This window comes from Gossypium hirsutum, chromosome A01 (genome assembly GCF_007990345.1).
Source record: "Gossypium hirsutum isolate 1008001.06 chromosome A01, Gossypium_hirsutum_v2.1, whole genome shotgun sequence".
NCBI classification, from domain to species: Eukaryota; Viridiplantae; Streptophyta; class Magnoliopsida; order Malvales; family Malvaceae; genus Gossypium; species Gossypium hirsutum.
The window spans coordinates 54,915,872-54,928,391 of NC_053424.1; positions in this window are offsets into that span (position 1 = coordinate 54,915,872).

Consider the following 12,520-nt stretch of genomic DNA (forward strand, 5'->3'; position numbering starts at 1 on the left):
AACTCAAGCAAAGAGAAAGGTTGAGAATACTCCCCATGTGTTTCAATCGATGTTGTTGGCATTGTGAAATAATTTTCAGCATTTAGCCCGGCATGCCCACGACACCATCATTTTCCAACTTTTGGAAAAATTCATAACCTCTATTACGTTCCTTAAAACAACAAATTCACTGGATTGAATAAAAATTTATTTATCTACAACCTAAATCTTACTAAAACTCAAAATTAAATAAATGAAAATAAATTTGGGTTGCCTCCCAAAAGAACTTTTGTTCAACGTCGTTAGCTCGAAGACCATAAATGTTATCCGTTTGGCTTATTGAGAATTAATTTTTCCATCTCGTGCACTTTGATGTTCTTGCAGAAAAGTTTTGACCTTTGCCCACTATCCTTGAAGCACTTCCCGGATTCCCCTATCATTAGTGGATTGAGGTGTCTTTGAGCTTCTCCATTCAATTTTGTATTTTTCTCTATCAGAATTCTTGTACGCTCTGAAAATGGTTTCAGCCCTAATTTTGAGGCTTTCATGATAGCTTCACGTATTGGTTTTCGGATCACTGACAATTCCTCTTGCTTAACATTGAAATCTACATTCTTGCAATGTATGATTTGTAACTTATCATTGGGATGCCCCATATCCTAATAAACACTAAACCTAACCACTTCATCTTCAAATTCCATGGTGAGTGTTCCACTCCAAACATTAATTTTCATTCGCGCGGTACTCAAGAATGGTCTCACAAGAAGTATCTCAAACGAATTGGCTGAGTTGTCATCCTCCATGTCGATAATGTAGAAGTTTGCAGTAAATATTAGCTCATTTACCTTAACAAGAACTTCCTCCAACACTCCTTCCGGGTGCACTATAGATCTATCTGCAAGCTGAATGATTACACCTATTTCGTTGAAAGGACCCGTATTAAGTAGTTTATTAATTGACAAAGGCATAACATTAATTGATGCTCCTAAGTCACACATGGATTTTTTAATACTGACACTACCTATTTTGTAAGATATGGAAAACATACCTTGGTCCTTACATTTAGGTGATATTTTTCTTTGTAAAATAGAGGGGACATTTTCTCTGACACTCACCTTTTCATTGCCTAAGAGCTTCCTCTTACTTGTGCATAATTCTTTTAAGAATTTTACATACCACAAAATTTGTTTAATCGCATCAAGAAGAGATATATTGATTTCTACCTTCCAAAAGGTGTCGAGGATCTCCTTCTCTTCTCGTCCTTCTTGAATTGGACTAGTCTTCCAGGAAACGGAGGTAGTACTGCAAATGATTTTTGTGGTATTGACTCCATTAGAGCCTTTATGTCAAGTTTCTTCTTATCTCGACCAGTATCGTGGGCACGACTCGTGCCAAGTATGGGCTCAAAAAGCTTCCTACATCTCAACGTCATAACACTTACATTGTGTCGAGGATTACGCTCAGTTTGGGACGGCAGCTTACCCTGGGGCTCCAAACGGCTAACTGTGAGCGCGAGTTTGCTCACTTGCTTATCCAATTCCTGAAAATGCATGTCAGATTTTTGTTGGAATTTCTCAGTACCATTGGCTAGCCTTTCCACTATGGCTTCCAATGACGACTTTAGGAGTGGTAACTATTGATTCAGAGGCGGCCTTTGTTGGTACAGTTGATTGAACTGAGGGTTCGACCCATAACTTAGATTCGGGTGATCTTTCCACCTCACATTATACAAGTTCGAGTAAGGGTCATATCGCCTTTGGGGTGGTCCTAGAAAGTTCCCAACAACATTTTCCTGTTCTGTCGAATCCTCATGTAAAATCAGACATGAGTCCGTTGGATAATCTAGTTTAGCACAAATTTCGCACAGTCGTGCTGTGCTCATTTTATCTGTTAGCAAAGTTTGAATGACGTTAGTTAACTTATCGATTTTATCTTCTAGAGATAAAGAACTTAACCCATGAACCGGTCTCGTGGGTTCTGTGGCCGGTGGGAATTGTTGAGAGTTGGCAACCATGGTTGAAATCAACTCTCTCACTCTTTGAGGCGTCATATTAACGAGTGCCCCTCCACTTGCAGCATCTATCATTTTCATTTCCATCGGGACCAATCCTTCATAAAAATACTGCAAGAGGGACTGTTTAATCAGCCCATGTTGTGGGTAACTTATACACAACTTTTTGTATCACTCCCAGTAATCGTAAAGCGATTCAGCGTCCTTTTGACAAATCCTCACAATGTCCCTCCTTAGTTTGGCTACTCGAGCTGTAGGGAAGAACCTGTCAAGGAACAAATGAGACATGTCAGACCATGTGTTGACAGATCCCGAGGGTAAATAAAATAGCCACTCCCTAGCAGAGTCGGCTAGTGAGAAAGGAAAAGCACGAAGTTTGATTTGGTCTTCTGTTACTCCCTAAAGCTTCATGCTTGTGCACACCATATGGAACTCTTTAAGGTGGGTGTGTAGATTTTCGTGCTGTAATCCACAGAAAGTGGGTAATAAATGGATAAAACCTGACTTTAACTCGAACGGTGTTCCTCCTGCCGGATAGGTTATACATAAGGGTTGTTGTTTATCCGATGCCGCAACAAGTTGGCGTATCGTCTGTTCAGCCATCTCGTTTGGTTTGTGAAACGAGAAAATTTCTTCAGTATACGATATAGTTTCAAATCCAGGATTCAACCATTTACCGCGTTGAATGGCTTCTTTCTGTAGTTGTCGGGCCAATTTCTCAATTTTGGGTCCAAACTCTAAAGTTCCTAGTTCTGATCTGGTCATAAGGAAAACAAACAGAAATCAGAAGAATATCTCCAATCCCCGGCAACAGCGATGGGCGTTGAAACCACCAAAAATAATTCCTACAAACACAATTCTAAATTGTAGTAAAGAGTGGTAGTAGGGTCGAGTCCACAGGGATTGGATATCGCAACCAACTTCTGTGTTCACTTATAAATAGAATATTCATCGTGTCAAGCGTCGTGTCAAGAGTCGTGTCTAGAGTCATGCCCACGACTCCAAACGTACCTACAACAAAAATAAACAATTAAATCAGAGGAGTTTGAGAATGTTTAAGAAAGTAAAATAATCTAATCGGCTTAAATAAACGATTGAATACTATTAAAAATAAATGTAAACTGGAAATAAATTCAGACTTGTGTAAATAGATAAAATAAGCCTTAGCCTTAGACTCGGTAAATTTCATATCAAGAGTCAACCCTTGAAAATTTATCTTCTCCTCCAAACGATAAGTTGGTTATAGCAGTTAAGAACATCCTAACCACCAATTCTTCCTCTCGTAGCTGGTTCTGGTATGACCTGCAAACCAACCCTTACCGATTATCTAACCGAGATACACGTGTTCCCGATTCAAGATTCTGGCAGCCTTGTGTTTTGAAGAACCCAACTCAAATTAATGACCACAACCATGTGGGTAATTTAAATATGATCACCTCTTCCTCGATTTGTTCTTGGAGATCCGAATACAGCACGGGGGACTCGTTTCGCCAACTGTCAGCTAACATGACTCCAACCCAACATGCACTTTTTGACTTGTAATCGAGTTAATCTTAAGGGATAAGTTGTCAATCTCAATACTTAGGAAAGGAATGAAAATTGATTGGACGGATTTTAGCATGAATTCATATCTCATGATTCCTGATTGAAAAAAACACCAGCATAAAGCTAAGATGAAATTTAGTGAAGCATGAAATTATTCATGCTTTGTAAAGTTGGAAAGTAATTTTGATGAAGGGTTGAAAAATGGGAAAGGGAAGCACTTGGAAAGCAATAAGCCCAAAAGAAATTGCAATTGAATCTAGCAGAATGCTTCCCGCCAATTTGAAAGAGAAAAAAAAAGAATATTCCAATTCCAAAATGAAGCAGGAAATAGAATTAAGTGATGATTTCCTAAGAACATAAAGCCCCTATTTATATACATAAGGTTTACTAAATTTAGCCTAAACTAATTTAATATAAAATCAAAAATAAAAATAAAATAAAATAAGATTTTCCTATTTTTGGCTTTTACAAAGTCAAAATATTTGATGTGTCCTTGGCTTTCTCCACCTTTTTAATTTGGCCCCATTTTAATGGTTGTCTTTCAAATTGGCCCTATTTAGCTTGTTTTTGTCTAATTGCATCAATGACAAGATTAAATCATAAAAGCACTTAAATAGCATGTTTCAGTTCAAAAATAAAACCAAATTAAACACAAAAAAATGAAAATTTACATGTTTATCATTACTCGACCTATCTTTTCTTCTTGGGTTGCTTCTGTATTGTTTGTTAAGAAAAAAGATGGGTCAATACGATTATGCATAAATTACTGACAGCTCAATAAAGTCATGAACAAAACCTTTTCATTTCGTTGTATTTAATTCCTTTATTCAGTTTGTATTATTTTCCCTCTTTTTGCAATGAAACTATCATCTTTCTTTCCAACTATCCCACTTACCATAATACTAAGAGTATGCTAGACTATTTGTCTAACAGAAGCTTTTAAATTACCCGAGTAACTAAGCTAGGTTTGACATATTATGCATATAGGGCTGACTTTATCTCAACTTACAAAGGATCGTGTAACACCCCAAAAATGTAGGGTCTATAATTTTGCATGCTGTGACACAAATTTCTTGTTTGCTTTATTGGCTATGTGATTTGGGTATGTTTGGGGGTGTTTAGGAAGCCTGGGTTTCTCTTGTCCTTGGCAAAATTTTTGGCTTTATTCTTGAGTGAGATGAGTTGTTAGTAGTTAGGGATTATGTTTAAGTGTGTGAGATTTTATGTCACAAATGAGCTTATGGCCTGGTGGTGGTGGGGTGACATGGCTAGTGTATGAGCAAGGGTTCGAATCCCATGGCAAGCAAGGAGTATTTATTTTGCTACTAGGAGGCGACAAGAGTTGGTGTTGGATTTGAACTTTAGTGGTAGAGAGTTTGAATGGGTCATAGAGGTTGTTATGGAGGATATCAATGAGGGATAAGGGGAGAAAATCTTGGAGATCTTCAAGGAGTTTGAGATTAGGGTGAGTTGTAGTCGAATTAGGTAGCTTGTTGGTGCAAAATTCAGCCAAGGGGTTGAGGTGTGCATTTTCAGCAATTGGTGTAAGGGTAGGTGCTGATTTCTCCCTCTTCTATTTTGGGTTTTTCATTTTGACGCTTTTGGTATCTTTCTACCTTGTACCGATCTCTCTTTCGTGCCTCTTCAGGATTTAAGCCGAAATTCCTTGTTTCTACGTCTTTCTTTTCATTCCATTTTGTGCCAAATGACATTACTCTTTCCCCTCTTTTCTACTAAGCCTTTGACCGAATATTGCCTTTCTCTAATACCCCATTTTTCTTTTCTTCTTTTCAAACTTTTCTTTGGCCGAACCCTGCTGTCCAACTTAACACCTTCTTTATAGAAACTTACTTTTCTTTTCTTCAAAACATTTCCTGTTTCTTTTGTTCATCACTTTAATTTCTGTGTTACCCGGTTTGATTGGTTGGTCAAATTCGGTGCTCTTCTGCTGTTAGTAAGTATATCGTGTAGTGATTGTCAACTCTGTTTCTTCTATTACCTTCTTAAAGCCGAATATCCCTTCTCTTAATTCTCTGTATTTGTCACTTGGTGTCCTCTTTTTCCCATGATGCGTGTTCGTGGGTTCCAGGTATCACTGAGAAACGAAGGGCGTAGAACGTTCTCGAACCATCGAAACCCTGTCTTCCAATACTTGAGTAAGGCCGATTACTCTTAGTTTCTTAAAGTGTTATCATTATGGTTTTTAGGCTACTTTGTAATTAGCCCTACCTATTAATCTGTTGTGTGTGCAGCTAAGTGCCTAAATACGTGTGATCGACCCTAGTTAATCCAGATGCAGTTGGCCACCCTCTTTTCGGTCAGGGTAAGCAGAAAGGTTGGGTTAGAGATTAGTTGATTGCGATTGATTTAAGTGGAGACTAACAAAATGTTGGATCGATTGTAGGCATTGGACTCATAGGAGATTCTCTCATTTTCGTAAATCCAGGTGTGTAATCGTACACCAAATCTTGCTGCTATCAAAACGTTGGACAAAGGTGTGTACTCACACCACTGTGTTACAGCGAGTCGGCAGAAGCCGAAAAGCTGAAACTTCTGCATTTGAGGCCACCCGAGCATGCGAACGCTCGTGCGATAAACTAAGCCCACCATTCATGGGTGACATACTGTGGAGGCCGCCACAAGCGTTCTCGTGAGCTTAGGCCACAATGGGCCTCGTTGGGCAAAATGGGCCTATGGGCCTAATGGGCTCGTAGGCCCCACATTGATAAAATCTACAGTAAGTGGCAAACAATGAAATGGGCTATGCTGATCGCATAGACGCGAGTGAATTTGGGCTAAATGGGCCACAAGCGTGTGGGCCCACTTGGGCAGAGAAATGGGCCATAGGCCCATTTACACTATTTTGGCCATATGAGTTATCTGAGTCGTTAGAGATGACTGTAGACCTTTTGAAGGGTCAATATCTGTACTAAAACCCTAAAATTAGTTAAATAACTAAAATACCCCTAAAGGGTAAAATTACTATTTTACCACTAATCAATAAAATGACCATTATACCCCTAGTGGTAGGTTAGTTGATGTGTTCATGACATTGATATGACTGGTTTGAGTATGACATACTGCATTTAGGTAATATTTATGACACGACATATTGCATAGGGTTAGGCTTACGATTTAGAGGAAGTACTATATTAGTAGCTTTGCCACGTAGTTACTACTCTGGTGGCTTCGCCATGTTTACTATCATTAGTAGCCTTGCTGCATTACTGTTAGCAGCTCAGCTGCAATGTTGGTGTGTTGGTTGGTTGGGTCGATTTAATCCCCACACGGTGTGTTGGTTGGTACGGGTGGTGTGCTGGTTGGATTGGGGTGGGTTACATGATTGCACTGTACTGATACTGCATTAGGCTTAGGCCCATACTGTTACGATATAAGGCTAAGGCCCAGACTATGCTGATACTGAATAGGTCCCAGGCCCAAGCCCAGATTTTTACTGCATTCACTATTTACTGTTGACCGATAGGGGGTTACATACTGAGTTTTCGTAAAGTCATTTTTTTTCTTTTCAACTGTACAGGTAATCCCTCAGCCTTAAACGGCTTGGTGCTGTGAGAGACTCGGAGGTGGCCACATGATTGCTGATGTTCTACTTATAAGTTTCATTTTGGGATTTTATTTATGTAATAAAGTCATCGGTGATTTTAAGTTTTAATTGGGCTCTTGAATTTCTATGATAAACTACTAGTCTAGGAAAAACGAGTTTTCAAATCGTCACAGTTTTCTAAAGAACACGAGCTTTCAAAAACAAAATTTTTAAAATGCTTCCGCGATCTAAATTGTATAATGTACCTAAGTCTAAGTAAATTGGTAAAGGTTTTGACAAGAACCATGTTTAAATAACATAAAAGGATTCAAACTCAGGAACGGGTTTTTACTTAAGAGGTTTTTTTACGAAAAACATTTTGATGTGACACGCTAGATTCGACCATAAAGTCTAGGCCGGGTTTGAGGTGTTATATTTAGTGGTATCAGAGCTAGGTTTACAAAACTCGACTGTGGAATGGGTTTTTAAAAATTTGAATTTTAAACATTGTGATAGGAAATGTGGCACACTGAGACTCCAGTGCCAAATCTGTAAGTTTTCTGCCATTATTTACTGCTATGGACTGAAATGTTATACTGAGAAACTACTGTAGATAGTAGAACTACACTGAAACTCTGTAGTTTGAATAAACTGATATTATAAAATAATAAAAATTATAGGAAGATTTTGTTCTGATGAAACAGACCCTAATTACTCTTGTTCATAACACATTGTTAATAACTATTAAAATTATAAACTGATTCATAAAACTTTAAAACAGATAATTTGTTATCAAAATGAGCACAATAGGTACTCGCGGAAGGGGTACGCGGGGTCGTGGTAGAGGCTGGGGAAGTGTTAGAGCTGAGTCTTTAGCATCGGGCCACATGCCTATTAGGAAGGCACTGGCCTCACCAGTAACTGAGACAGGGTCTCATGATCGAGCAGATGGGATGATGCTCTATCCCAAGCAATGCTACGTGTTCTTGAAAGGGTTTCTAGAGCGAGTACGGGATCAGTAGGTCGAGGGTCAATTTCTGAATGGCTCTGGTCTAACGGAGTGGAGATTTTCAGGGGTGTTCTGATGTAGCTCCAAATGTAGCGGAGTATTGGTTGAAGGCTACCGAGCATATAATGGATGACCTTGACTGTACTGTGGAGCAAAAACTAAAATGAGCAGTGTCTTTACTGTGAGATGAGGCCTACCAATAGTGGCTCACTGTGAGGGAAGGCACACAGTCTGACCATTTGACATGGGATTTCTTCAAAGAAGCCTTTTCAGGGAAGTATGTGGGCGCAAGTTATGTGGATGCCCGAAGGAAGGAATTCATGAACTTGACCCAGGGGAATAAGACTATGGCGGAGTACGAGGTGGAGTTTCTGCGGCTGAGTCGGTATACCCACAGGATAGTCGCAACTGAGTATGAACGTTGCGTGAGGTGCTAGGATGGCCTCCGGAATGAGAAAGCAAAAATTACTGAGGAAGTAAAGCGATCTGAGCACTAGAACCGTGAAAAAGATAGGGGCAGAAATGAGAGGGATTTTGGGCCCTCGAGTTCTTTTGTTGGGCCTAAGAAGAAGCCTAGATTTGATGGGCCAGTTTGAGCTGGGGTCCCTGTTGTTGCTGCTAGGCTGCAGCCTTGTGCTGATTGTGGGAGAACTCATCAGGGTGAGTGTTAGAAACAAACTAGGGCGTGCTTTAGATGTGGGTTTATGGATCATCAGGTTGGGAACTATACCTAGAGGCCTGTTCAAATGCAAGCTACAGGTCAGGGCTATGTTCAGCCAGAGAGAGGTGGTCAGCAGCCACCGAGAGGCCGTGGTCAGGCCAAAGGTGGAAATGGTTTGGGACGAGGTCGTGGAACTTCAAGTAGAGGTGTTGGTATCACCGAGGTGAGGCAGCCTGCACTGGTCTATGCTGATTGTCGTTGAAAGGATGGTGACGCTCCTGACATCATAATAGGTACGTTCTTAATTTATAATGTACCATATATTGCTTTAATTGATATTGGGTCTACACACTCGTATGTTGCATGCACTGTGTCTGAGTTGTTGGGTATTCAGTTTGAAAATACTATTAGTGAGATGACTATGTTGAGTCCACTGGGACAGTCGGTTGGGATGAATAAGTTGTTCAGAGGCGTGCCTCTAGAGGTCCAAGGGGTGGTTTTTCTGGCGGATTTGATGGAACTGCCGTTTGGGGAATTTGATATTATATTAGGCATGGATTGGCTAGTGAAACACTGTGAGAAATTGGATTGTGCTGCTAAGCATAAGGTGTTGAAGTCTACGGAGGATGAGGAGGTGACTGTGATAGGGAAGGGAAGAGATTATCTGTCTAATGTGATTTCTGCATTAAGGGCCAAGAAGCTAGTTCACAAAGGTTGTGAGACGTTTCTAGCTTATGTTAGCGTTTCTGATTCTAAAGGTCCTTCTGTGGAAGATGTCAGAACTGTTAAGGAATTTATGAATGTATTTCCTAAAGAGCTTCCTAGGTTGCTTCCAAATCGTGAGGTCGAATTCAGCATTGAGTTTTTACCTGGAATAGCTCCGGTGTCCATCGCCCCTTATAGGATGGCATCGAAAGAGCTAGTGGAGTTAAAGGCTCAAATTCAAAAACTACTGGACCGAGGATTCATTTGACCGAGTGTGCCCCTGTAGAGAGCACTAGTGTTGTTTGTGGAGAAGAAAGATGGATCCATGCGCATGTGCATCGATTATCATCAACTAAACAAACTGACTATCAAGAACAAATACCCTTTACCGAGGATAGATGATTTGTTTGACCAGCTGCGAGGAGCCACGATTTTCTCCAAGATAGACCTTCGGCCTCGGTATCATCAGCTAAAGGTTAAGGAGGTTGATGTGTATAAGACTGTGTTTAGAGCTCATTATGGTCACTACGAGTTTCGAGTGATGCCATTTGGGTTGAAGAATGCACCAGCGGCTTTCATGGATTTGATGAACTGAGTATTTCAGCCTTATTTGGATTCGTCCGTAGTTGTGTTTATAGATGACATCCTAGTGTATTCAAAAATCGAAGAGGATCATGATGCACATCTTTGAATTGTCTTACACATTTTGAGGGAAAAGCAGCTTTACGCAAAGTTCAGCAAGTGTGAGTTCTAGCTGCGAGAAGTGGCATTTCTGGGTCACATAGTGTCTACCGAGGGGATTAGGGTGGATCCTCAGAAAATTGAAGCTGTAGTGGATTGGAAACCACCAAAGAGGATATCTGAGATTTGAAGCTTCCTGGGTTTGGCTGGGTTTTACAGATGTTTTGTTGAAGGGTTTTCACTGATTGCTGTACCTCTAACCATTCAATTGGACTGATAAACAGCAAAAGAGTTTTGAGAAACTGAAGGATGTTCTGAGTAAGGCCCCTGTTTTGATACAACCAGAGTCTGGGAAGGAATTTACTGTCTACAGTGATGCGTCGGACATTGGTTTGGGTTATGTGTTGATACAAGAAGGTAAGGTGGTTGCTTACGCATCTCGTCAACTTAAGCCTCACGAGGCGAATTACCCTACTCATGATTTGGAATTAGCTGCAATGGTATTCGCACTGAAGATTTGGAGGCATTACTTATACACTGAAAAGTCTATTATTTTCACAGATCATAAAAGCCTCAAGTATCTCCTTACTCAGAAGGAGCTGAATCTTAGGCAACGAAGGTTGATAGAGTTGCATAAGGATTATGATTGTTCAATTAAGTACCACCCTGGTAAAGCTAATGTGGTAGCTGACGCACTGAGCCGTAGGGTTGTATCTGATTTGAGAGCAATATTTGCTCGTCTCAGCTTGTTCGATGTTGGTAGCTGTTAGCTAGACTGCAAGTGAGACTGACTTGGACTGATCAAATTAAGGAGAAACAATTGTTGGATGAGTCACTAGTTCCTCGTTTTCGACAAGTCGAGAATGGTGAGACTACGGATTTCGGGCTGAATAGTAAGGGAGTATTATGTTTCCGTGCAAGAGTTTGTATACCGAGGGATTCCGATCTGAGGCAGTTCTTGAGCTGTACTGGTGGCTAGGGTTGAAATGCAAAGTTACTGATTATGTGAGTAAGTGCCTGACATGCCAACAAGTTAAGGTTGAGCATCAACTACCTTCTGGGCTACTGCAACCAGTTAAAATTCCACTCTGGAAGTGGGAGAGGGTAACCATGGACTTTGTAAGTGGGCTACCCTTAACGCCTACTAAGAAGGATTCGATATGGGTGATTGTAGACCGATTGACTAAATCTGCCCATTTTATACTGGTCTGCACTGATTATTCATTGCAGAAGTTGGCCAAGTTATATGTGGCCGAAATTGTGAGATTGCATGGTGTACCGGTTTCTATCATATCTGACAGAGATCCTAGATTCACATCTCAGTTCTGGAAGAAGTTACATGACGCTTTGGGTACAAGACCAGATTTCAGTACTGCGTTCCACCCTCAGACAGGTGGGCAATCAGAGAGGGTGATTCAGATAATGGAAGACATGTTAAAAAGTTGTGTAATTGATTTCAGAGGTAGCTGGGAGGGCTATTTGCCACTGGCGGAGTTTGCGTATAACAATAGCTATCAGTCCAGTATTCAAATGGCACCGTACGAGGCGTTATATGGTCGTAGGTGTTGTACTCCTACCTATTGGACTGAGTTGGGTGAGCGGGGAATTCTGGGGCCGGAATTAATTTTTGATACAGAAGACAAGGTAAAACTGATTCGAGACCGGTTAAAGGAAGTATTTGATAGGCAGAAGTCTTATGCAGACTTAAAATGTAAACAGATTGAGTACTCTGTGGGGGATTATGTCTTTCTTAAAGTCTCATCATGGAAGAAAATCTTGAGGTTTGGGTGGAAGGGCAAGCTTAGACCTAGGCTTATTGGGCCTTACCGAATACTTAAGCGTGTGGGGTCGGTCGCTTATCAACTTGAGTTTCCTCCAGAGTTGGATAAGATTCATGACGTGTTTCATGTTTCAATGCTAAGGCAGTACTGCTCTAATCCCTTGCACATAGGGCCAGTTGAGGAAATTGAGGTTAGGCCTAATTTAACTATCGAGGAAGAACCGGTGCAGATATTGGATCGTGACGTTAAAGTACTGAGAAAGAAATCTGTTCCACTGGTTAAGTTGCTTTGGAATAATCATGGTTAAAAAGAGGCCACGTGGGAACCAAAAGAGGCAATGCGACAGCAATACCCTCACTTATTCTGACCAGGAAAATTTCGAGGCCAAAATTTCTCTAAGGGGGATAGAGTTGTAACGCCCCAAAAGTGTAGGGTCTGTAATTTTGCATGCTTTGACACAAATTTCTTGTTTTCTTTATTGTCTATGTGATTTGGGTATGTTTGGGGGTGTTTAGGAAGCCTGGGTTCAAGTCTGGGCCTTGGCAAAATTTTTGGTTCTGTTCTTAAGTGAGATTAGCTGTTAGCAGTTAGGGCTTATGTTTAA